Source organism: Protopterus annectens, chromosome 8.part1, assembly GCF_019279795.1.
Source record: "Protopterus annectens isolate FY-2018-M chromosome 8.part1, PAN1.0, whole genome shotgun sequence".
In the NCBI taxonomy this organism is placed as follows: domain Eukaryota; kingdom Metazoa; phylum Chordata; order Ceratodontiformes; family Protopteridae; genus Protopterus; species Protopterus annectens.
In genome coordinates, this window is record NC_056742.1 from 310,919,414 (window position 1) to 310,946,469 (window position 27,056).

Genomic DNA, 27,056 nt, shown 5'->3' on the forward strand with positions numbered 1-27,056 from the left:
TGAAGGGCCATATCCAGAAACGCATCCCTGTGTAACATCCATTCATGGGACTGAGTCATGGACCCACTGAGTGTGTTTGCCACAACATTCTGAGTCAATGGAATGTAGACGGCCTGAAGGAAGAGTTGACTCTGAGTCTCTCAGCCCTGTAAAGCCAGTCGGCACAGGAAGTAAGTCTTTGTACCTCCCGATCTGCTGACATACCAGAGGACCATGGTATTGTCTGTGAACCACATTAGGACCCTTGGAGAAAGCACAGACTTGAAGATTTGGAGGGTGAAAAATCAAGGCCCTCATCTCCCTTATATTAATGTGCTCCCTTGTTTGGCCTGTAAACCAGAAATTTCTGACCTCCCAGGATTCCAGTGCTGCTCCCCATCCTAAGTCTGAAGAATCTATGTGCAGCTCCTACATGGGGAGAGGTGGTTGTAAGGGTAGACCTAGGTTCCTTGCAACTTGAAGTATCCACCAGTCTAACTTCCTTTTCAAGCAAGGTAGGAGTGGGATAAAGTCCAGAGGATGAGTGTTGCACACAAACTTCTCAAAACCACTGGAATTTTCTCATGTGTAACTTTGCTAAAGACAGCATGGGGATTGTGGAAGCCATGAACCTCAAGAGGTGTAGAAAACTCCCTGGCAGTCAGGGATTGCAGAAGCAAGAGGTCCTGGAAATAGGAAGTTAGGGAATGACCTTTTTCTGCAGGTAAGGAGGCTAGCATCCTGCCCGAATCCTGCAGCCCAGAAAAATGTGGTCTTGGGAAGGGATCAGAACAGATTTCTGGTAGTTGATAGTGAATCCTAGACTCTCCAAGAGAGACACCGTGAAGGAGTGATTCTCCTGAAGGGTGTTTGGAGACGGGGCCTGGAAAAGTAGGTCATCTAAGTAGGAAAAATCTATATGCCCTGTAGTCTGCAGTAGGCTATGACAGGAGCTAAGCAATTGTGAAGAACCTTGGTGCCGTAGGGCAAAGCACAGTACTGAAAATGTGAAGAAGCAATAGAAAAGTGAAGAAATGTCCTGAACTGAAGGTGAATGGGGATACGACGGTAGGCATCTTTGATGTCTAATGACACCATTAAAGCCTGGAGAAGAATGAGAGGAAGAAGGGTGGGTAATGTTAGCATACAAAAGGGGGGAAACTTTCAGAAATGTATTTAAATAACAAAGGCCTAGAATGGGCCTCCAAAAGCCACCCTTCCTGGGAACCAGGAACATACTGGAGTAAAATCCTTTTCCAACTTGGCAGAGTGGGACTCCCTGAATAGTGCTTTGGGAAAGCAGGCTGGATATGACATGGGGGATAAAATCCATTTCTTCTATCGGAAGTTGTGGGATGCCCCTAAAGGAAGAGTTTTCCACACAATGAAATATCCTTGTCGGATGATGGACAGGAGTCAAGAGTCTTGGTTTATCCGATTTCAAGCAGGGAGAGAAACAGGGGCACGAAGAGAGAAAGGAGTTAATGGACCTGAGGCAGGTAGTCGCAGACTACCTGGCTTAGCCTGAAGAGGCTGTTTCTGGGTGGGAGTAGAAGAGGCTGACTTATATGGGAATTGTTTCCTAGGATCTCTATTACCTTGGGAAGACTGTGGCCTGGCCGGTTTTCTGACAAGGGTGGCTTTGGTAGGATAATTCCCCTGAAACCTGGGGACAGGAGAAACAAAGATATGTTTTAGATCTTGCAGCTCTTTGCCATTTTCTTGTAGAGACTTAAATAGTTCTGCAGCAGAGGTACCAAACAAGGCCTTATTGATCAGAAGGGGCATCCATGACCTTTGCATAGTATATCACTAGGCAGGGGTTGGAGCCTTAGCCATGAATAACTCCTCAGGACAGACCCAGATGCAGTTGCCCTAGCTGAGGCTTACATGGCATCATAACTGCACTTAATGGAGTGCCTTGCAACCTGGGCCGAGAAATTAAGATTAGATGACAGCTTAGCCTTGGTGAGAGAATCAGGGAGCTCAGAAAAAAACTTTTCTGCATCTGATAAAAGGGCCAAGGAATATTTGACCATATGAGTTTGATAATTAATTGCCCTGAAGGCCAGAGTAGCAGAGGTACATACATTTTTCCCAATCTCTCCATGACTTTGCTCTCCTTATCTGAGGGAAGCAAGGAGGTAAAAGGGAGTAATTTGGATGCCTTGCCTGCAGAGACTGAAATGGTAGCAGGTTTAGGTACCAGCAAACCCTGCAGTCACTGTGGGCCTCCAAATACAGCAAGTTATTTTATCTTGATATTTTGCAACACGTCTGTAAAACCAACAAAATCTACTACAGCAGTCTTGAATACTTAATAAACCAGGTGGGTAATAACTCATTTATATCTCCTTTACAATTCAAAGATATCTCTAGTTATAGTAACATTGTTTTATCAAGTAACAGGCTTCACAATTCCATTAAATATTATACTACTGACATAGTGCCCCTGGCTTAGTTAAACCTTGCTGGTGGACATTCTCTCTACTAAAACTAACATAGCTAACTTTAGGTACCTGCAATATCTATGACTGCAGGAGGGCCCCCTTAATCATCCTTGATTGTGTGGTGGCCTCAAAATCTGCTGCTGGTTGGGGAAAAATGAGGACAAAAATTATTAATTTTCTGATTACCCTCTACCATGAACAGGGCTGAGAGATGACTATCTTAGGATACAGTTGATAATGGCCATTGCTCTCAACCATACTTATTTTAAAAGCAGCTCTGCTCAGATGTCTGTGTATACAGAAAACTACTCTAGGTTTTGTGTGTGTGTGTGTGTGTGTGTGTGTGTGTGGGGTTCTAGGGATTGTGCAGTTATTACTTTGGTACTTTCCATCACAGCCAAACATTAGAGGTGTTTACAGGAGGTCACTGTAGCTTCTGTTTGGGCTGACACCGGTGTGGTCATTGTTTCTTTTGCTTTTCTCACAACCCTCAAAGGTGTACAGGGAAGGTTTCTATAGCTTCTGTACGGCCAATGTGCTGTCTAGGAGCAACAAAGTAGAATACTGTAATCATTACTTTTTTTTCTTTCCTCACAATCACACATCAGGCACATATACAGGTGCCTTTGGAGGCGTTAGGGATGAGGAGTTACGAGGCATGCCGTGCAAGTCAGCAGACACTTGAAATACATAAATGTGGCAATATGAACATCTGCTTTCATCCCACTCTAATACCAAAGGGCTGCATAGGCAATAACTGCCTTTTTGAGGCGTTAGGGGAGCAGGAAGTATTCCTAAATAGGACCTACCTGTGTATCCTCACAACTGGCTTATTAGTTTACTGTGAGCTACTATTTTAACAGCTGTAAATATTATGCTTTGGGCACAACTTGTGTCTTCCATGAAAGTAAAACAAAACAAGAGACTGAAATTCTTTTATTAATCATAATTTCTGTTTAGGCCACCAGTAGATTAAAAGGTTGGAAATTGGGAAAATGCTCCAACATGCATCCCAGAGCATCTATAACCCTATGGCTTCTTGGGCCCTGGCTTGAGTTATTTCCTAAATGTTTATTACTGTGCTGTCTTGGTCAGGGAAGGTGTGTTAAAAGAGTACAAGGAAAACTAAAGCTGAACCACAGCAATGAATTTCTTTCCTTAATCATAACTTCTGTTTAAGTCATCATTGGACGAAAAGGTTGTGTAAAAAGAAAATAAGTTTAAAATACATGTCGGAGAACAAAGAAAGGTACTGCTTCTTGGAAAATTGGAAATGTAAGGCAAGATGTGAGAAAAGGAAGACAAAGGAATGTGCAGGGTAGGGGGATCCCAAGACAGAGGAAACAAAGAGGAGGACTGGAAGGTGTGTGTGTGTGTTGGGGGGGGGGTTTGAAACAGTAGGGCTTGGGTCCCATTTCACCTATGTCCATTCCTGTACATAGAGTTGTAATGCTTCACTGTTGCAACTAAATGCCAGTAACTGTAAATGTCCCTCTGTGAGATGGGCCAACATAGTGTGGCACACAATGCCTGCTGTAATGTAAGACCATTGTAGCTGCAGGTTCAGTCAATGCATACTACTCCTAAAACTTGCAGCATGAACTAAAAGGTTGTTTAGGAGTGGCAGTGACAGGATGATACTTAGACTGGAAGTAACTAGGGGGCCCCCCAACTTGAAATTTGCTGGGGGCCCCCAAAATGCTAACACCGGCCCTGGTAGCAGGGTCTGCAGAGGGGCATTTGAAGAGGAATTTGGAATCCTAAGGCACCTCATAAAACTTATCTGGGCACCGGAGGATGGGAATCAGGGCACTTAAAAACAGCTGCAAAGGCATCTAAGAAGGTCGGCAGAATAGGGGGTATGGCAGACAGTGGGGGGAATCCATTTGTAGGAGGTCACAGTACCTTTTTTGGATATCAGATACCTGGCAGCTGTCCCACTTGAACTCTCTCATCTTCAGGGTAGTTTCCCCAAAGGAGATAGCCTCCCCAGGGGAATCTGTGCCGTTAGACTCCTCTTTTGGTGAGGCATAACCCAAAGGGAAAGAAATCTAGACCAAATAAGAGAAGGATTCATCTCCTGATAATTCCTCCTCATCTGAGAAAATCTCCTCAGAGGTCTCCTTTAAGGGAGTAGGAGGAGGAAAAGCAGGAGAGAGGAGAGAAGGAGCTGAGGACTGTCAAAGGGCCATAAGGGTGTTGAACATGCCTTGGGAGAAGGCCTACCAATCCAGTATTTGTTCTTGGGGGGCAGGAGAAACATATTTAGTCTTCAGCTTTTTCTTTTTTGGAACCTCCATGTGGTGGAAGGTGGATAGGCCAGACACAGGCCTGCACTCCACAGTGTCGGTAGGAACATCCTCCCACACAATGATCTGAGTGATGTCATGCCAGCCTTCAGTAATAACAAGCCATGGCTCCCTCCATATGCCTGAGTTGGATGCCTCAGATTGCCTTGTGGACATGCTGGTACGGTCCTTCACAGCCTACACTGCAGTACCTGTTAAAGGAATGTCTACCGATTCCGGGACAGCCTCCGGGCCCCTACATCGGCCTAGGAAGAGACGTCCAGATAAGAGGGAGCAGCAGGTGCATCAGGCCATAACTTCTTGGCCTTTTTTGGCTGCAGCTCGTCTGAAGGGTCCAATGCCGCCTCCATATCATGAGGGAGACACTTAAGACACTGATTCTCAAGATATAATTTCAGGGAAGTTAAATGGCTATGAAGGGTTTTTGGTTCAAAGGCATTACAGATAGCACATGCGGTATGGTTGTGTTCTGGGCCTAGACAAAACAAGCAAACGTTGTGTGAGTCCTTATTTGGAATCTGCCTTCCACACTGACACTTGTACTTCCTACTTGATGTGTAATCACAGCAAAATACAGTAGCCAAAATACTGAAGAAAAAAATCACAATGTGGTACTTACCTAAATGAGAAGTTATGTACCTACCATAACGTTCCATGTTAGTTGTCTTCTCTCGCCTTCTTTCTTGCTTAATGGGTTTGGTGCCGATCCTCGGCTCCGACTCGGCCACTTACTAAAGCTCGAGAGCTTATTTTACCGGCTCGAGGCAACCCTATATCCCATGATGCTAGGCGATAACTCCCCAGATCTCGTTTGGAAGCTGAAAAACCTAGCATAGGCCAATAAAACAAAATCCTCCAACTGGAAGGAGGAGGAAGAGGGACAAAAACCCCCAAAGATAATTATCTACACTATATATATCCTAGGGCACCTAGATGGTGAACAAAGGAATAAAAGGACCCTTCAAGGAAGGGAAGATCTTCTCGGTCTGTCCAGGCTAGGGGGATGGTGGGTGGGATGCAAGAAAGAAGGCGAGAGAAGACAACTAACATGGAACGTTATGGTAGGTACATAACTTCTCAATGTTAAGTTGTCAATCTCGCCTTCATTCTTGCTGGATGGGACCGCGTCCCTAGCACCTTCATCCTGGGTGGCTCATTGGAACAGACTCTTAAGAATGGTGGAACCAAATGTTGCTCTGTCCCTGGAGGCCATGTCCAATTTGTAATGCTTGAAACAAAGGTATGAGGAGAGGCCCATGTGGCTGCCTTGCACAGTGTCTATTGGTAGTCTAGCTTGAAAAGCTGTAGATGTAGCTAGTGCTCTAGTTGAATGGGCTTTTGGCTTAGAAGTTAATTCCCTGCCTCTGAGTTGATAAATAGATGCAATCACAGAAGACAGCCACCTAGATAGGGTTACCTTGGAAACAGGAAGGCCTTTCTTATTTTCTGCGTACGATAAAAACAGTTGATCAGACTTCCTTATTTGTTTGGTTCTATCCAAATAGTATCGGAGCTGGCGGTGAACATCTAGATAATGTAGCGTTTGCTCCGCTCTATTAGTATAGTTTGGGAAAAAAACTGGGAGATCAATTGATTGATTTAAATTTGTCTGCGAAGCCACCTTGGGTAAGAAGGATGGATTAGTCCTTAGAGAAACTCTGTCTTTATGGAAGATTAAGAAGGGAGGACGAACGCAGAGGGCGTGAAGCTCTGATACTCTCCTAGTGAAGCTCTGATACTCTCCTAGCAGAAGTAATGGCGACTATGAAGAAATTTCAATGAACAGGAGACCGCAGGTTCAAAGGGGGGGAGAATCAAGGATGTTAAGACTAAATTAAAATCCCACTGAGGTGGAGGGTCTTTGATCGGAGGCTTAAGTAAATATATACCTTTAAGGAAGGCTTTGCAAAGCTTATTGGACATGATGTTGTGGTCCGATAAGCCTGTATGAAAATTCGATATGGCTGCCAACTGAACCTTTACTGTAGAGGCAGAAGACCCTGAATGAAAAATTTCAGCTAGGAAGTCTAAGACCGAATGAATTGGGGCAGTAAAGGGATCTATATTCCTTGCCTTTGCCCAGAAGGAGAAACGTTTCCATTTACTAGTGTAAATCCTTCTGGTGGAAGATTTAAGGGAAGCTACTATGATATCCCGGACGGGATTAGAAATCATAGGAAGCCTGGCTAAGGACGGAAGTGGAGCAACCAAGCAGTGAGGTTGAGAGAATGTAGGGATTGGTGCAGCTGCCCCGACTGATGGGTCAACAGATCTGGAGCTGGGTCCAGATGCCAAGACTGTACCAAAAGATAATGATGTAGGAACGGAAACCATATCTGTCGAGGCCAATAAGGGGCAATGAGAATCAACTTGGCTCTCAAGGCGGTTGCTTTCTGAATTACTTGGGGAATTAGAGGAAAGGGTAGAAAGGCATAGAAAAGTCCCCAAGGCCAATCTTGGACTAGAGCGTCTCTGAGGGGATGGCCTGGAAGGGGGAAGAGGGTGAAGAAGTCGGGGCATTTGCTGTTTTGGGGTGTATCAAAAAGATCGCAGCAAGGAAGGCCCCACTTCTGAAAAATCTCTTCCGCTACCGATTGTTTGAGAGACCACTCGTGTGGCATGAGTATAGCTCTGCTCAACCTGTCCGCTATGATGTTGGACTTCCCAGGGATATGCGTTGCTATCAGAAACAGCTGAGAGGAGATCGCCCATTGCCAAAGTCTGAGTGCCTCTCGACACGGGGGATAGGACTTGGTTCCGCCTTGCTTATTGATATACCACACTACGGACATATTGTCCATTTGGATTGCAATAGTTCCTAGGGGAAGAGAGTCATGGAGGGCTTGCAACGTTAAAAGCACTGCTCTCATCTCTAGGACATTTATGTGCAGGTGGCGCTCGAAAGGTTGCCAAGTGCCATGGACCATCCTGCCCTGAAAATGCACCCCCCCCACCCGATCAGGGAGGCGTCCGATGTCACCGTGGCGACCAGGGGAGGAGGAACAAAGGGTCTGCCCTGATGGACTTGATGGGACAATATCCACCAGGACAGATGACTTTTGCAAGTTTGAGTTATCATGATCTTGTGGTGCATGGGGAGTTGCTAAAAAGACCATTGGGCGAAAAGCATCCACTGTGGAAGACGCAAGTAAAAACGTGCAAGGGGAAGAAGTGTTATGGCGGCCGCCATAAGACCCAATACTTTCAGGACATACCTGGCCTGAATTTTGTCACTCTAAAGAAGAACATGGACATGGTTTTGAATATCTAAGACTCTTTAATCTGTTAACTTTGCTGAAAGTTGTACGGTATTCAAGTTGGCGCCTATACAGGTAATAGACTGACAAGGCGACAAGGCAGACTTTTCAAAATTTATAGAGATTCCTAGCCCTCTGCAAATGTGAATGGTGTAAGCTCTGGCTTGGAGAAGTTGATGTCTGGTGATGGCAGTGAGGAGCCAGTCGTCTAGATATGGAAACACCTGGAATCCTTCCCGTCTCAGGTGAGCCGTAACCGCTGCCATACATTTGGTGAACACTCTGGGAGCTGTAGTGAGACCAAAGGGCAGGACTCTGAATTGGTAGTGACTGGCCCCCAGCCGAAAGCAGAGAAACCTTTTGGAGCGCCTGTGAATTTTGATGTGATAGTACGCATCCTGAAGGTCCACGGAGCACATCCAATTGTCCTTGCCCAGAAAGGGCAGAATGGACTGTAGCGTGACCATCCGGAATCTTGTTCTCTTTACAAACTTGTTTAGTTTGCCGAGTTCCAATATTGGTCTCCAGTCCCCTGTCTTTTTCGGTACCAAAAAGAACCTTGAGTAGATTCCGGATCCTAGTTGGTCTGCTGGGACTGGCTGGATGGCTCTTTTTGCTAGCAGTTTTGATATTTCTGATACTGCTAGTTCCCTTAGACCGGGTGGAACGTCTGGAAGGGTTCCCTTTTGCTGAATTGGGGTTTGGATAAAGGGAATTTTGTAACCCTCGGATATGATCGACTGTACCCATTTGTCTTGAGTAAGGGAAAGCCAGGCTATTGGGTACAGCGACAATCTTCCCCCGACTGCCTCCGAAGGTGGACAATCGGGCAACATCTCAGGGATGCTGGAAGGGTTTGTCAGAGAGAGGCTCCCTGCTGCCCTGGTTCTGCGGACCCCCTCTGCCCCTAGGGTGGCGTCTGTTGTTGTTACCCCCTCTGCCTCTGGGGGTAAACTGACCTCTTGCGTCAGGTGGGACTCCTTGAGATTTGCGGAACCACATTTTCTCACCCTTCTGACCCTTAGGGTATGGTCTTGAAGGGGTGGAGAAACAGACTCCTACGGCAAAAAGAGTCTTGCCATCTTGTTTGCATCAGGTCAAGGTGTCTTTCACTTGAGGTCCGAATAAAGCCGAACCGTCAAAAGGGGAATTTGTGAAGGACGCCTTGAAAGGGTCCGCGAAATTACACAGCCGCATCCAGGCGTGACTCCTTAAGGCCACTCCTGTGCCTGCTGCCCTACTCGCTCCATCGGCTGCATATGAAATTAGACGCATGGAGGAGTTAACAATCTAGTTCAGGGTTCCAAGCTGTGAGTTTATTTTATCCTGGGACCCAGCAGCTGATGGATCCTGTAAGACTTCTCCCAACTCTTTGAGAATATCTCTCTGAAGGCAGATGAAGTGACAAGTAAATTCAGCGACCGCATGGCAAAGGTCGCTGAAGAAAACATCCGCTTACCGTACCTATCCATGGTCCTAGAATCCTTATTAGGAGGATGGATAGGTACTGAAGGATCAGCTAGTTCCTTCTTGGTGGCTGCAGCCACCACCATGGCATCCGCCGGTACACCTTTTGTTAGGAATTGCTTGTCAACTGTTGCTGTGATGAATTTAGATGGCCTCCGAGGGGTGTGTTCCACCGAATCCGGGGCTGACCACGCCTTCCGAGCCACTACTTCCATAAGGGGGTCGAAAGGCGGAGACACCCAGGAGGTGGAGGGTCGAGAAAGTACAGTTTTGTACCTACCATAAATGTAGATGTTCGAGTGCTAATACAGCTGCAGTCATAACAGATGGGATTTCCTGCCGTCAGGCGGGTCCTCGGTCGGCTGAATTCCAAAGTCTAGGTCCGGCGTCGGATGTCGTTGCTTCTTCCCTGACGTCAGTGCGACAGGGGTATAAAAGAACCGGCCGACGCCATTTTCTTCAGTTTTTCTTGCCCCAGATGTCAGGTGCCCCCAGAAGGAAGGCAAAACATAAATGTAATAATGCAATGCAATATAATCAAAAAATAGTAGTTGCAAGCAAATACACCATAAAAGAATACCCCAATCAGGTTGTATGAGGAGGTGTTAGCCATTAGGCCTGCCCCAAGAGGGGGAGGAGGGAGGGAAACCTGGACTGCAGCTGTATTAGCACTCGAACATCTACATTTATGGTAGGTACAAAACTGTACTATGTTCATCATGCATACAGCTGCAGTCATAACAGATGGGTAGAATCCCAAAGCTAAAAAAGGGGTGGTAGGCACTAAGTGGAACTAGGAGGAGCCAGGATGCCCTGCAAGACTGCAGTGGCAAAGCCCGCTCCAGATTTGGAGTATAATGGTAGGTGATAGTGCTTGGAGAAAGTATGTACAGAACTCCAAGTGGCTGCTTCCAAAATATCTTTGGTAGGAACCCCCCCCCCCCCCCCCCGAGGAAAGCTGCAGAGGTAGCGGTGGCCCTTGTGGAGTGAGATCTGATGCCTGTAGGTACAGTTTTACCATGAAAAGTGTAACAAAAGCGTATGCAGTGGGCTATCCATTTTGAGATTCTCTGTTTGGAAATAGGCTTCCCTTGAGCACCTGTAGCATAGGACACAAAGAGTTGCTCTGATTTTCTGAAAGGCTTTGTTCTGTCCAAATAATAACGGAGCTGTCTGTGAATGTCCAAGGAATGTAGTAGTCTCTCCCCTTTGTTTTGTGGATTAGGGTAAAAGGTAAGTAAGTGGATAGCCTGATTCAAGGCTACCCTGGATACTACCTTTGGCATAAAGGAAGGGTTGGTTCAGAAGGAAACTCTGTCCTGATGGAAAATTATGAAAGGCTGCATAGCCATGATGGCTTGTACTTCCGAAACCCTGCGTGCTGAGGTGATAGCCAGAAGGAAGGCTGTTTTCCATGACAAATATTGCAGTTCAGTTGAAGCAGCTGGCTCAAATGGAGGCAGGGTCAGTTTTTCTAGAATGAAATTGAGGTCCCAAGCAGGTACTGGTTGCTTCCTTGGGGGTTTTATATTCTTAGCCCCTCTGAGGAACTGTCTTAAGAGAGGGTGAGAGAATAAAGGAGGATCAATGTTGTATTGAGCAGAAATGGCTGAGGCATGGATTTTGATGGAGGAGAATGAAAGTCCACTGCTTAGCATCTCAGCTAGGTACTGTAATATTTGAGGTAAATTCAGTATTCCTGGATTCTGACCCTTTTTCTGATTCCAGGCACAAAACCGTGTCCATTTTGCGGAGTAGGCTTTTCTAGTAGAAGGCCTTCTGGCCTCCAAAATGACATCCTGCACCTCCTTGGAGAGTAGGGTCTGTTGTGAATTTAAGGAATCCTCCATGTGGCTAGATTGAGTGTTTTCAGCTGACTGTGAAGAGTTTTGAAGTTGTGCTGAGTCAATAGAAGAGGCATGGATCCATGGTGGGGAATGCGTCAGGCTCCTCAGGAGTGGGTACCAGTGTTGTCTTGGCCAGTCTGGAGCAATGAGAATCATCTTTGGTCTGTCTGCTCTGGCTTTTAATAGAACTTTGGGCAGCAGAGGAAGAGGTGGAAAGGCATAAACTGTCATTGTTGTCCAACTGAAAGAGAGTGCGTCCACTTTCCAGGCCTGTGGATGAAAGGTCCTTGAGCAGAATTTTGTCAATTGGTAATTTCTGTGGGTAGCAAAGAGATCTATGTCTGGCCTTCCCCATGCTTGAATTATCTTTGTAAAAACTTGAGGATGTAACTTCCATTCGTGTGGATCTGTCATATTTCTGCTTAGGTTGTCTGCCAGCGTGTTTTCCTTGCCTGGCAGGAACTGTGCTTGAAGTTGGATTTGTAATTCCAGAGCCATGTTCCAAAGAGACATGGCTAGCCTGCACAGGGGATATGAATAGGTTCCTCCCTGTTTGTTTATGTACCACATCACTGTGGTGTTGTCTGTCCTTATCAACAGCTGGCCTGGATGCAGTAGGTCTTTGAAAGCTATAACAGCATTTATTACTGCCAGCATTTCCTTTTGATTGATGTGTAGGTGCTTTTCTTTTTGTGACCATTTGCCCTGAATGCACCGATCTGTTATGTGCGCCCCCCCCCCCAGGCGTAGTCCGAGGCGTCTGTTGTGATGACTTGATTTGCTTGAGGCTTGCAGAAAGGGAGACCTATGTTTCTTTGGCATGCTTGAGCCCACCACAGAAATTCCTTCTGACGGCATGGAATCAGTGGTATAATTGTTTCCAAACTGTGGCTGTGTTGAGACCATACATTTTTTAGGTACCATTGAAGTTTCCTCATATGCAGCTTTGCACATGGGATTAGCAGGATGCAAGATGCCATGAATCCCAGAGCCTGCAGGATTTTCCTTGCAGTCAGCTTGGTGAAGGTTGCCAGTTTTCTGAAGTATTGAGTTAGTTGCCCTTGTTTCTCTGGCATGAGGGAGGCCATCTGGGTGTTTGCATTCAAGCTGGCACCCAGGAAAATTATTGTTTGAGAGGGTATTAGTCTTGATTTCTTTTTGTTGACTGTGTATCCCAGAGAATTCAACAACATTATTACAAACGCCAGGTGTTTCAGAAGTATGCGTTTGCTGTCCGCTTGGATCAGGCAGTCGTCCAAATATGGGTATATTTGTATCCCTTGAAGTCTGCAAAAGGCAATTACTGATGCCAGGCATTTCGTGAACACTCTGGGCGCAGTAGATAAGCCAAAGGGCAATGCAGAGAATTGATAATGGGTTGAACCTGCAAGAAATCTGAGGTATCTTCTGCAATCTGGTCTGATTGGGACATGCAGGTATGCCTCCTTGAGGTCCAATGTTACCAGCCAAGACTCCTTGCCCAGCATGGGAAGAAGCTGCTGTAATGTGAGCATCCTGAATTTTGGTACGAGTAAATATGTGTTTAGGATGCATAGGTCCAAAATAGGTTTCCAATCTTTGCCCTTCCTTGGTACCAGGAATAGTCTGGAATAAAAACCTTGACCCTGTTCTTGTGCAGGTACCTCTTGAATAGCTTTCATGTCCATGAGATCTGAAATTTGTTTTTGTGCCTCTGCCCTTTGATTGTGTGGCAGGTTTGGCATGCCTCTCATTTTTGGAAGGGTGTGAAAGTGGAATCTGTAGCCTCTGTCTATAATGTCCAGGATCCATTTGTCTTTTGTGACAATATGCCAATTTTTCGAAAATAATGCCAGTTTTCCGCCTAAAGGTGCTGCCATTAGAGCTTTGCTTGGCATGCAAAGGGGAAAGTCATTGGTTCTGCTTTCTGAATAGCTGTGAACTATCCTCACCACCTCTTGGTGTAGGTGCTTGCCATTGTCCGCCTCTAAATGATCCTTGAGATTGCCCTCTACCCCTCGGGCGCCTGTATCTACCTCTTTGAGGTCTGTCCGTGGCTGGAAAGGACCAATTTTTTGAAGGCTAATTTCTAGTGAAACGTGGAGGTTGTACCTGTAGGAAATCTTTCACTGTTTGCATTGATTTTGCCTTTTCCTCCATTTTCTTTAATACCTCCTCAGCTTTAACACCAAACAATACATCTTTTTGAAGAGGTGCATCTAGTAATTTAGCTTTGACATGATCTGGTAAGGTTTGCTCTTTGAGCCAAGCATGCCTACGTATGACTGATCCTGTAACAGCAGCTCTACATGAGGTCTCTAAAGCATCAAAACCACATTGCAAGGTATGCTTACCCACTTGTTCTGCACTATGCAACAAATCCTGCAACTCCTTCAAGTCTGGTTGTTCAGGTTGTGACATTTTTGCTTTTCAACTGAGATAACAAAAACTGTTGATACTTTAACATATGGAGCTGACAGTTTAATGCCCTCAGGGTTAAAGTGGCCGAGGTGTATACCTTTTCCCCCACCTTTCTAAAGCTCTGGAATCTCTCTCTGAAGGTAATGGATTTTTGGCAGTGGAGGCCTTAATTCCCTTGGGACCCTGTGAAATAGTTTCTGGGTCAGCCGCATGGCTTTTGTATAGGAATTGGTGTGAATCAGGAACCTGGTAATACCGGTCAGGCTTGACTGGAGCTGGAGGTAAAGAATCTGGGTTAAGGCTGGCCTCTGAATACACATCATCTAGTATGTCTAAGACAGGAGGGGTAGCCAGAGGCCTGTGCTGAGGGAGCAAGAGGAAATCCCTGAGCCTTTTCTTGGAGTCCGAGTAATCTTGGCCTTCCCAGTGGAAGTGTTCCCTCAAGGTATGCAAGGTTTCCCCAAAAGAGTAGTCCTCAGGGGGGGAGACAGACGGAATGGACTCCTCTGCATCAGAATCTTCAAAAGGGGAGTATGAATGTTCCTGGTCTTCAGAATGTTCTGAAGTAATGGAGGCCTGGTCCGAGGAAGGGTATTCTTCCTCCACTCTGGGCCTTTTGACTGAGGGGGGTTGAGAACCCCCTGATAAGAGTAATCAAATCCTCAGCCATTTTGAGCATCTGCTTTTTAGGCATGGGGCCTTGAGAGGGGCCCTGCGGAGCTTGTCTTTTAGTATGCATGGCTGCTTTAGATTTAGTGAAAGCCTTAATGGAAAAAGAAGACGACGACCTGAAGACACCTTGAGAGGTGGCAGGCCTGTCTAAACTCTGAGTTTCTCCGCCAAGAGTGGCGTCAGTATCTGTAGTCGGGGTGTGGGCCGAGGAGCCTGCGACCTCGGGCACAGACGACACAGCTAATGAAGTGTCATCGGTAGTCAGGGGCTGCGTAGGCACCTCGCTGAGAACCGGAGCACCTGTAGTCAGCTTTAGCGTGGTGTCGGAAGAAGTTGCGGACCTCGTATGTCGGTCCTTATCTTTGCATCTTTTACTCAAAACTTGAGTCGGAGTATCCGACGACATAATGTAATTTAACTTTTTGCCAAAATAGTGTTGGGCGAACTCCGCCCGATGCTTAATAGTGCGTCTGTTGAATGTAGCACAAAAACGACAGGCCGAGACGTCGTGGTCTGGGCCTAAGCAAGGAATGCAGAGGGAATGGAAATCCTTATGCGGTATTTGCTTCCCACATGAAATGCAATTATTAACTTTGTCTGACATCGGTCTGAGGCAAGAAAAGTTTCCCCAACGGGGTACTTAGCTTTCAAGACGACTTCAGTTGAAAAATATTCGTAATCTTAGGAGCTGGCCGACCGGCACTTGCGAACTGCTTCTGCTTCGGGCACCGCGCGGGAAGAAAGACTGAAGAAAATGGCGTCGGCTGGTTCTTTTATAACCCTGTCGCACTGACGTCAGGGAAGAAGCGACATCAGACACCGGACCTAGACTTTGGAATTCGGCCGACCGAGGACCCGCCTGACGGCAGGAAAACCCATCTGTTATGACTGCAGCTGTATGCACGATGAATATCCAAACGCCTCCAGGTACACCGACTCGTCCTCGGAAGGATTAAGGGAAGACCAGTTCTCCCTCTGCTTCAGGATTTCTAGGATGTCTGAGAAAGAGACATCCTCAGAGGGGGACTTTGGGGATCCCTCCGACTCATCCAAGTCGGTGTCAGATGTAATGGACTCAGGGGAGTCCACATGCTTCCTCTTACATGTCCTCTTACGTGGAGGCTCCGCTGACAGGTCAGGAGAAGCCTCGGAAGAGGAAGAAATTCCCAGTGGGGAAACCTGAGGCGTTGGATCTCTGGGTCCCGGGAGCAAGAGAGTGGGAAGAGACATCAGCAGGCACTGTAGTGGGAGGAGCTGATGGAGCTGACCGTTGACTATGCCCTGGGGCTAGTACGCTCCTCATCACCTCGAAGGCTCCCCTATCAGAAAGGCCAGAGGGCCCCCGCTCCGAAGAGGTAGGAACTCCAGGCCGCACTGACAGGGAAGGCTCCGAGGCCGATGTCGGGGCCGAGCTCACCAGCGCCGATGCTCCGAGGGGGAGAACGGGGTCGGACAATGGTCCGATGCCACTCGCCCCTCGAAGCCGAGAGAGATCAGGCGCCCGGATCCGTCCAATGAAGGTATCAAGGAGGAGATCGGAGCGGAAGACGAAGGAGCCGAAGGGGGAGGTATTGGCTCCGATGCCACAACAGTCACGGCTCCGAGGAGCTCCGGCTCCGAACTCTGAGGGAGAGTCGAAGGAGGAAAAATAGGTGGAGTCGTAATAGCTACCATATGATGAGACGGGCTAGAGATCATCTGGGCCAATGCCTGAGACTTTAACAGCCTACTTACCACTCTCTCAAGGTCGTGATCTGAAAGTCTGGATGACCGAGAAGATCAGCTCAGATGGCTCCGCTCCGAGAGCAGGGGAGACTTCATAGCCGAATGGATGGACTCCAATGAAGGGGATCTTGACCTCTTCTTAGATGGAGCCAACTGAGCCGAGGACACGTCGGCTCCAGCCGGAGCCGACAGTGAAAGCATGGGCTCAGAGGTATCGGCACCGAGTGGTGCCGTGACCGGAACCTGTGACTCAAAGGGATCGGCTCCAGCCGGAGCCGATCTAGGCACAGACAAGGAGCCAGCAGCCGAAGGCTTAGTACTTGGAGCCGACGGTTTTGCTGGTTTCGAGGGCCTCCCCGATGCAGACTTAGTCGGGGAGCCCTCGGGCTTTAACAAGCCCCTCAGTATAAGTTTGTTCCTGCGCTCCTGCAGGACTCTTGGACTGAATGCATGACATACTGAACAAGAGTCCTGCAGGTGCAGGGGTCCCAGGCAGTAAACACGAAGTGTGACCGTCTGTCAGAGACATTTTCTGACAGCACGAGTCACACTTCTTAAAGCCTGAGACCTTAGTTTCCTTTGGTTCTCTCGACATAACAGTGTCGAGGGTTCACAAAGGTAACAGAAAAACACACACACTCTCAAAAAACTATAAATTAACAATAAAAATGTTAATAGGGATACTGACACACCCAAACACTCCACAGGATCCCTAAGAAAAATTAGGAAAGGGGCAGGCTTAAGGCCTAACCTAAGAGTGGAGGGGGAGGGATATAAGGGATAAAAAGGGAAGGTATAAAACAGTAACAGAGTTAAAGGTAGTTGCTAACTATTGAAAAGAAACAACTAGGTGAAAAATTAACTCAAAAGGATGACTGAACACTATATATATAAGACTTACCAGGAGCCGGTAAAAAAAACGCACCTCGCAAGCGAAAGCGGAAAACGAGATCTGGGGAGTTATCGCCTAGAATCATGGGATATAGGGTTGCCTCGAGCCAGTAAAATAAGCTCTTTAGCTTTAGTAAGTGGCCGAGTCGGAGCCGAGGATTGGCTCCAAACCCATCCAGCAAGAATGAAGGCGAGATTGACAACTTAACAGCAAAAGTTCGCAACTTGTCTGACTAGTGACAACCGGAGCAGGCGACTGGACAGGTGGCAGAAAAGTCCTGAGGTTGGTACGTGCAGACATCCGCTTTATACCAAATGTCTCTTTATGGCTGACGTACGTTTGCTTATGTAAGGCGTCACACATACCTCACAGTAGCTTTAGACTTTTGTGTAGTGGCTGAACGTAAGAGCCAGCCAGTAGCAGACTCCCCCATGTTATGAATACTGCAACATGTGAACAGGAGGGCATCCAAGGAAACGGAAAACAAATGCTTCTCCAATAACCTGTTCAGAAAACCAACCAGGGGTAATGTACTGTTGCACAGTAAAAGCATGCATCTCAGATCACTAAGAGAAACATTATAAAATCTCAGGGGATGAGAACTGCAAGCATCTCAAAAAATAGCTTAGTTCATCACAAATCTAATCTGCCTAAACCAAGACTTCCTGGTTAGGGGGCACAGTAACAGACTACCGAATTCCATCCTCAATCCCATCAAAACTTTAAAGGAGGCAGGACACCACTTTCAGGACCCCCCCCCCCCCCCCCGGGACAATAAGGACTCCAAAGAAACACCAGAACCCACAGCAGGACAAAAGAAAAAAGCATGGATCTCACTTGTAAGGGCAGACTACAAAACAATCAAAAAGATCATGCTCGACAACTGGGTGGTGGTTAAAGACAAGAGAGCCAGGAACATTAGGGACTGGGTACAGTGCAGATTCAGACCAGAGGATGACAGAGGAAATTGCCCCTGTGGCCCACCTTTTTGCACTTACTGCAACTAGCTGACTACTACTTTTGCCCAGTACTCGGGAGAAAAATCAACTGCATTTCTGGTAATTTCAACTCTGCTTTTGTGATACACCATGCACACTGTAATGGCTGGAGTTGGTTTTAAGTAGGGAAAATTGTGAAAAAAGCTCAAAATCAGGGTGGCACACCATCTACCTGACAGACTCCAATTTCTCAGTAACCAACCAGCCAAGTACTGCCGCAATTTCCCAGACCGTTGAGGTTTCCATTTCCATATCCTAGACAAGCTCACTATGGGTCCACTCGAAAGAAACAATTTGCCATCCTTGAAAAAAAATGTAGTTCAGCTAGCAGATCAGGCTAGACTGCTGAGCTGGTAAGCCCTCTTGCAGGAGTACCATGCCCCGTTTTTTTTTAAGTACCCACATTTGCTTTCATTGTAAAGAAAACTTACAATGATAATACAAAAAAATAAAAGATATTCTGCTCACATACTAAACCAGATGCATGCAAAAGGTACACTTGTCTGTAGAAAGCTTAAAGTTTGCCAAAACTGAAACTCTAAAAAAAGAGGTGCAGTTGTGAACTGACACTAACTACAGAAAATAAACTAGACAGAAAACTGTCAAAGGGTCCAGTAAAGTGATTTTCTACAGAAGCAGCTCCAGGCAGCTTAAGAAAAAAATCTGATTCACAGCACTATCTTTTAAGGTTTACCCACAATAAAATAAACTTTAGTCACTGGCAGATTAAAATATAATTTATTAAAAAAAAACGTGGAAGACAGTACTCAGTAAATCATGTCTCCCCGTACAAAAGATTTCATAATTTTTTTTTATAGGAAAACTTTAACAAAGTAGTAAACCTATCAGTCATACCACTGCTAGCATCCAATAGAAAAATGCTAATTAATACAGTTCACACTACAGTTTACTCTTCAGACCATTACTAAATATCCAACACAAATGCGTCAAGTTTAGTAAAAATAGATTTACAACTTACCTCATTTCTAGCTTAGTATGGAATATGCTTTTTCTAACCATGTGATTTAGAAAGAATGCTGCCTCAAGGTCAAAAAATGAAACTTAGCATTCTGTACTTTTCCATGTTTCCCTCCTAAAACACGTGTAATTTCATTTTACCCCTTTACACAGGAAAATTACTGGCAGAGGGAGACAGAGATCCTCCAAAGCTGACAGAAGTGGAGGAAATTGTTAAGGTTCAAGAAACTGCTTCTATAATGGCTCATAAAATTTTCTGGGGAACTGTGAAACAGTGTACTCCCACTGAAATACTGACATATTCTGAAAATAGTCTCAAAGGGAGAGGAACCCCAAATAGAATCAGAAACTGAGCTCTCCTCTAAGTCTGAATAAAAAAACTGTGGAGAAAACCTGCATCTGTCCCTTCATCTTCCTGTCCAGATTCTGAATCTTGCATCTTTTCAGGAAAAGAGGTATCCTCCTTCCTTTTACCAGAAAACAATAAAAAGGATCAAAAGTCTGAATAAAACCCTAAGCCAGGCCCCATAAACTACTCCTGTCTCAGGAAATTTGAGGAGGTGTAGATACACATTTAGTTTTCTGTTTCCTTTCTAAAGGGAATTGGGGCCAACAGTGTTAAAAATGGCAGCAACAGCAGCTTCCCCAAGGATGGGCATAACATTCTGGCAAAAAAGGGGAGCCGTCCCCATTTCTTCTCCCAGGACTGACAACACCGGCACACCCTTGACCACTGAAGAGACCCCAACAGCAGCAGAAAACATGGCTAACCCCTGGTCCACAGTAGGGATCCTGGGTAAAAGCTGAGCAGTCAGGTACAACAAATCATCACAGAAGAGTCATCCCACTTGTGGCTGGCACAAATTGCTAGCCTGCTGTGGTGGCAAAGGCTGTTTGTTTAACTTTTCTTTTCTGGGGCAGGAAAAAGGGCCAACCATGAGACTGACAGTTTGTTCCATGGTCAAGCCAAAAATGGTTACAGTTTCCCAGGGAAAACAAGAAGCAAAAGCTGGTCAAAATTGAAGTCAAAGTTTTACTTTTTTTAACAGAAAAAACACAAAAGTACTTATACACACTTAGCCAGCCCCAGAAAGTAAATTAAACACAATTTCTCCTTAGAAAAAAAAAGTTTTTCAATTACTTTAAGCAAATTTTAAGCTGCCAGGAAAAAAGTGCATTTTCGTTTGAAAGTAAATACAGTCTTGTGACAGGCTGTTAAAACTCCTAGATTTAAAACAACTTTCCTGAACAGGAAAGTGTTACTAAACAATTTATTTTTTAAATATAAAGTTTTTACCCAAAGAAAACTTAGCTGCCCAGAAAAGGAACAGCACAAGCCAACCATCAATCCCTGAAAGCCTCAGGGGAGAGTATTCTTCAGTGGCACAAAAGCGCCGAAAGACTTGGCTCCCAAACTTGTCTTTTTAATAAACTGAGCTTGAGTTGACTTACGGTTTTGGCTGTGTGGAAGGTGCCCTAAAGCTTTGGAAGCTAGCCAGTTGTTAATATTCTATACATAATACAACCCATATATCTTAGGCTACTGCAGCAATAACCAATATGAACGTCACAACTGACAGCATCATGCACCACCATACTAAACCAATCTCAAATACCTCTGACCTAATACAGACCAACATACACTGATGCTCTTAGAAGTTACCTACCTAAACCACAGAGGCCTCCTAAACGTAATTAAAGAAACAAGTATTCTCAGCAAACATCACAAGCAGCACCTACCATGACACACACATCTATGAGTTACAAAGACTCGGTCTAAATACCCACAAGGCAATCTACCATGCAGACCAATATCCTTGTCATTGGGGACTATCTAGTGTGATAATGATGCACCACTCACCAGGCTGTGCAAAGAGGGTCATGATTAGCTGCCTATCAGGCATCAGAATTCGCCACATCAAACAAGCACTCAAGTCCCTGGCTCCACAAGTACACATGACAGTCACTGTACCCATGGGTGCAAATTACTTCAGCTATACCTCCCTGGACTACACAAGTTCATAGGCAAGTACTAGGCTAGCTGTCCTTGTGGAACATTTTAAGCCTATCCAAGTTCCCCTTTTGTACTCAAAATAACCTATCCCGTTCAGTTATAGGGTAGCCTTACCGATCCCATGGTCGATAACGATACATTACCCCTAATAGAATTAAGTAGGATCATACCATAGATAATCTGAGGGGACCCATGCAAGGGAAAAAAGCATTTTGAAGCTGCCTTTGCCCATTAGTAGTAGTCCTGGGGTGAATTCTGTTTCCCATCCACAGATCTAAGTTGTGCTTGAAAATGGACAGGGATGAACACTGTTTTATGTGGATGAGGAGTCTGTTCCACAGCACAAAAAGACAGACGTGATGGTGCTCTTGAAATGTGTGTCTGAAGCTGGTATGAACCTGGCATTTAGCAGTATCCTATCACTACCAAGAATGATGCCACAATATGATGTAAAGATAATTGATTTCAAAGACAGCCTTAGATTCTGTTGTCATTCTAAGCAGAGTACACTGTATATCAGTCCAAAACAACATGGCAGAGTCCAAGCTGCTTTGCCAGGGATGGCCTGCCCCCTCCAACAAAGGCTTTCGTATATTAGCTAAACTTTGTCCATCCCCATGTGTCTTCTTTAAGCAGTCAGTCTTCAAAAATTTCCAACATACCTAAATAGAATCAGGACAATATTAAGGTTTTGCTGTTCAATGCATGGAACCTTTACATAAAAAAACCCTACAAGCACTACTTACCCTGCAAAACAAACATTCGTCATGACACAGACCTGGTGTTAGACCAATGAAAGCATTCCACTATTGGAGGTCCAACCATATTAGAAGTAGGCACTAAAGGTGAGGGTGCCTCTATATTTGTTAGACAAGAAAATGACGAACACTGCATGTCAAATCCTTTATTGCATGATATCCCATGATATGGGACCCCCCCCATGTAACCCTCAGTCTATACCTCCTACCTAACCAGTATTGAGTCCCAATATAAGCCAAACACCATTCTCTAGGAGACTTCAGCTATCCCACCCTCAAGTGGAAGACATATACATCTTGAAAAATGCAAACCAAGAGATTTCTTAACTTCATAAACAATTCCCTGGACCATTTAGTCAACACTCCATCCAGGGAAGATAAAGTCCTAGACCTGGTCCTTACCAATATGGGACTGCTCTGCTCCCAGTTTATTGTAACCTCCCTCCCTGGTCAAATCAGACCACAAGTCATTCACATTCACCTTAACACTGAAGCCAGAAGCATCTTCCAATACTTCAGTATTCTGATTTGATGCAAAGGCTAATCTACTAAAACTGAGTGATGACCTGACCATATTCAAAAGGTCCTTCTACCTCGACTATCCCATTATGCAGAACTCTTTACTGCCAAGTTCTATGCATCACCTAAATATAGTTCCACAGATTCATCTGTCCCCTTCAGAAATAACTACAAAGCAATATTCAAAAAATAAACCCTTATGAGGGATCCCCAATATAAAAACGGGAACTGCCCAGGGTGCCACATAAGCTAGCTACGGTCTTGCTTGGACTACAGGGCTAAGCAAAAGTACCCACTGAAGTTCCTGTTCAGGTTCCCAAAGCAAAAACATTACTTAAACAATTCAACAAAATATCAGTGAAACCAAAAATGACTGAAGGCAATTACATGGAAACAAATTCTGTAAGAAACTGTAAACACACACAAAATAAATAAATAAATAAATAAAATGTTTAACTGGGTGGGGTGGGGGGAGTAAGGTATGCATGCCCATCCTCTGAGCTTCCCATGTAATCTTATTTGATATCTGAGCTCCAAAATCTATGCATTTTGAAATAACTACAGTTATTTACCCACTGCAAATAACTCACTCTCTGAAACATTTACAAACCTTATAGATACAGGTACATGCAAGGACAACCACAACACAAGGCCTTAAGCTTACCACACCTGCATAACATGTTTTTCTTTATTACAGAAAGAAACTTTTCTTCTATGGTATGTTCAAAATCTTCTATGTAATGACTTCAGTAAAATGTTTTTAGTATACTGTACTTTGGTAAATGCTGCTTGTGGAAATTAAACTAGAAATGCGTACTGAAGATAATCACTGAACGACTGAGTGACCAATCATGAAACGTGCTTAAAGCAATGATTCATCATAGACATTTGAAAACATTAAACAAATGATGACTGGCTAAGTAAAGGCCAGACAATTAGGCAGGTGGCAATCCACCCGAACACTGCATGCATAAAAAATGCCAGACCTTCTGTACAGACAAAAGACAACCAGTATTAGTATGTCTTCCCAACCTAATGTACCCTTTTTCAAGCAGAATATGAAATGATGCTGTAGATGCATGTTACACAAGGCCCTACAGACTAGGCATACAGGTAACTTAATGGACTGAAAAAGGTAAAGTTCTTAGACAATTTCAGAATGTGGAAACATTCCTACAATATTACATGATCTCTGTAGAAGACCCTCATCCTTGAAGGAGCATACTGGTGGCGTTTACCCTTTCCTCCATTAAAGATCTGGCATCTCTTTTCAAACGTTCCTATCTTGATAGATGCCCTTTTGGTATAATGCATTCATAACATGAATGGTATAAGCTGCAGAAGGACATCAGATTTATACAACAGTCGTACATCTCCAGAGGACATGACGTTATCTGCTGCTGTGTGGGCATGTGCAGGACATCCGTAAGTAATAGGAGCATAATCTGTAGCAGTTTTCATTGTTATGGAGTACCCATACGACATTAATAACAAATGACCTTGTTTTTAACCTAAGAGAGAGCAAAATTGCCCCCCACCACTGAACACCCAGTGTCACATAACTACTGAAGACCATCTTACACTTCCACCTTACTAAACTCCATCAACGTTTAGAAAACATATGCAGACATTGGTTAAATACACACATTCAAATTAAAAAAGCACGAGCATAACTTCTTTGCAATACATGGTGCAGAGTGTTACTCCTTACTGCAGTGAAGATTCTGCTATTTGAACATCTACACTTACTGTGATCATCCTCACTTGACTGTATTACATTCATCATAAGGATCACTGCTGCAACACAATTGTAACATGAATGGAAGGATACATTCAGAGCATCATAACTACATTACACCGAAAGCCTAATCACCAGAGTACAGAAGCTACACAAATCCAACACCTCCTTCTTAAGGGCCTTATCTTAAATCCCCTCAGCTTCTACTTCAGCTGGTTCAGCAATGTGTCCTGGTATTTAATCACATGAAACTGGCAGGTGAAGGCCAGCATGGCTAGAGCTGACATGTAGGTCTTTTTCAAAACTATCACAAGCTCTGCTCTAACAGTTTGGAAGACTGTTCCTGAATTATAGTCATATGATCTCTTGGAATAGAGACACGAACTCTGGGTCTGTCCCAGGATTTCTGTACAGAGTACTTGTGGGATTCAAGTACTTTGTAGAAGAGGTCAGGCTATTTAGGGGTACAGGGGTAGGAAGAGGGCTGAATAGGTGTGTCAAACTTATGCTGGATTTCATGCACTGAAGGAATAGCAAAAGGCATGGGGTCTAACAAATCAAACTGTCTAAACCTTAACTTGTAATAAGGGCGCTCCCTAGCTGCCCAAGTTGAAGGACTCCATCTTATGAAGACAGTCCCCAAAAGAAATGTTCTCCAGTAGGTGAAGCTGAGGCCAGGGTGCATTCAAATTCTTAGTCAACAAATAAGTCAGAAGATGGCTGGTTAACATAAGCCAACTCCTCTCTTTTGGGTTTGAAAAATCACAGCTCCCTGAGAAAAAATACCCCCCTCCCCCTAAAAAAAAAAACAAAAAAAAAAAAACGGGAAGTTACAGGCACAGTGCCCTTCTCAAAGTATGGATGGCTGGTTCTGAAATACTATGAGGTCCTCAGCCATTCTGATGGAAGTCCTGCATATAGTTCTGCAAAGAATGGGGGGTTGGTCTATGCAGATGAAAGTGGGGAAACAGCCAGTAACTTTGGAATGCTTAGGGGTGGCACCTGAAACTGTGGCCTCAAGACATGGCTTCAAGCTGTATCTGGTTCCCAGCAACCTCATTGACTATAATAGGAGGGATGCTACCCATCCCTCTCAGTAATAAAGATTCTGGATCAGAGCTGAGCAGATGCTGGTGCTGTATAAGGCATGGAGGCCCTCTGACAGATTGCACCACAGGATTCTGTGCCAGCATATGTCGACTGAAGGGGCTGTGAAAGGACTTTACCGCCTTTGAAAGACTGAAGCCTAACAGAACCATCAGAAACTGAAAATGTATGGCTGGTTTCACTGATTCCTATGTATGATTCTCCCCCTGTTTTCCAAGTTTGGAGAACTGAACAAAAAACACTATGGCATACTTCGGCCATGTGTGAAACGTCTGATGTAAGTATTTTTCAAGGGACTTAGTCATACACTTCAATGTACATTTTTCAACATCTGCAATGTGGGGGAAAAGGGGGCACTTCTTGCTCCAGATCGAGGCAGAACAGACAGACACTGGAAGCTCCATATGAGGAACTTGTATTTTTTGTACTCAGTTAACTTCATCTGACAACTAAAGTTCAGTCTCATTAGAAACAAATGGACTAAAGTTTTCTCCATCCTGTTACTTATCTAAGTCACTGTTCTTCAGTGCAACCCAAAGTATGGACTACACGCGTATGGGAGATGGTTAATGGACTTTAGATGGCAAGAAAAAACTGAAGATGGCACTGGTCAACTATCCTTTATACTAAAGCCATGACATTGGAAGAGGAGGGCAATCACCAGGCTGTGAGGGGAAGGAAATATCTCTTAGAAATGGACTTGCCTCAGGCTTCTGCAATCAGGAAAACTCAAAGAGTTACTACTGCAAGAGTGAATTATCACTGACCTGATAATTTAGGATATCAAAATTCTCATGAAATTACACCCATAGTAAGGCCCACAGTAGTTAAGCTTTGTCGAGGGTAAAGCCTGTCTAACGAATTTAGAAAACTTCAAGAGGATAACAGTTGACAGTAATCATGTTGTCTACACAGCATACTTTGATTTGGCCAAGGTATGACACCATACCCTATATGTTAGAATAGTTGATAAATTTAATGCATTAAAATAGATCCCTTTGTGGTAAAATGGATAGCAAACAGGCTAAAAGAGTAGACCCACACATTGAGGGTAGCATATTCCACATCAGAAAGGATGAAGGTAGCTAAATGGTGTCCCTAAGGGCTCAGTATTGGGATCCCACTTGTTTAACTTTTATTCTTCTGATCACCAGACCATGAACCAAAACATCTGACTAATGAATTCTGCTAATGTCTGAAAACTGGAAGTCAAGTCTACCTCTGGCAACCAACCTTTCAGCAAAAAAAGTACAGTTGTGTCTACATACCATAAATGGATATGTCAATGTGTCATCATGGTAATAATTCCTTGGGATTTCCTACTGTGGAAGCCTTTGGCCAGCTTGAATACCAGAGACTTTTTGACTCCTCTTAGCCCAGCAAATGCTCTCCCCTCCAACATCATGACATTTGGGTATTATGGTCATCAACGGGCTCCTTTTTCTTAGGTCTTTCTTGTCCCCAACTCTCTCCACACCCTAGGTCAGGAACACAAAGCATCCACACTGTTCTAAGATGAACCACTGTAAGGGTTGTTGTGTCTTTCGGCTTTTCCCGGTTAGGGGTCTCCACAGCAGAACTCCGGCCTGCTAATGACTGGCAGTAGATTTTTATGTGCCGAGTTGGCAGCTCTGACGCACAACCTTTAACGAAGGTACGCCCACACACGTCTCCACACAGAAGACGCTCTAGTTGAAAATCGAACAGAACATCGGACTGTGAGGCGACAACGCTACCGCAGCACCACAGACCACTGTAAGCGTAAGGGATCTGAAAGGGGAAACTTTGGTCAGGGTGAAATCTGAGGTAGGGTTCTCCACACAAAAGCCTGAAACTTAGAAATTCTCCTAGCTAAGGTGATGGCTGTTAAGCATCCAGATTTCCACGTTAAAAACTTTATATCTATGGATCCTGTTGATATGAAGGGTGGAACAACAAGCTTCTGC

At 44.8% G+C, this 27,056-nt stretch overlaps 1 protein-coding gene across 1 annotated transcript in view; it reads right to left on the reverse strand.

Moving 5' to 3' along the window:
- The window catches only part of GLG1 (golgi glycoprotein 1), a 3,171,999-nt gene that overhangs the window by 376,294 nt on the left and 2,768,649 nt on the right, over nt 1-27,056 (reverse strand). The gene's annotated exons all lie outside the window — the stretch shown is intronic.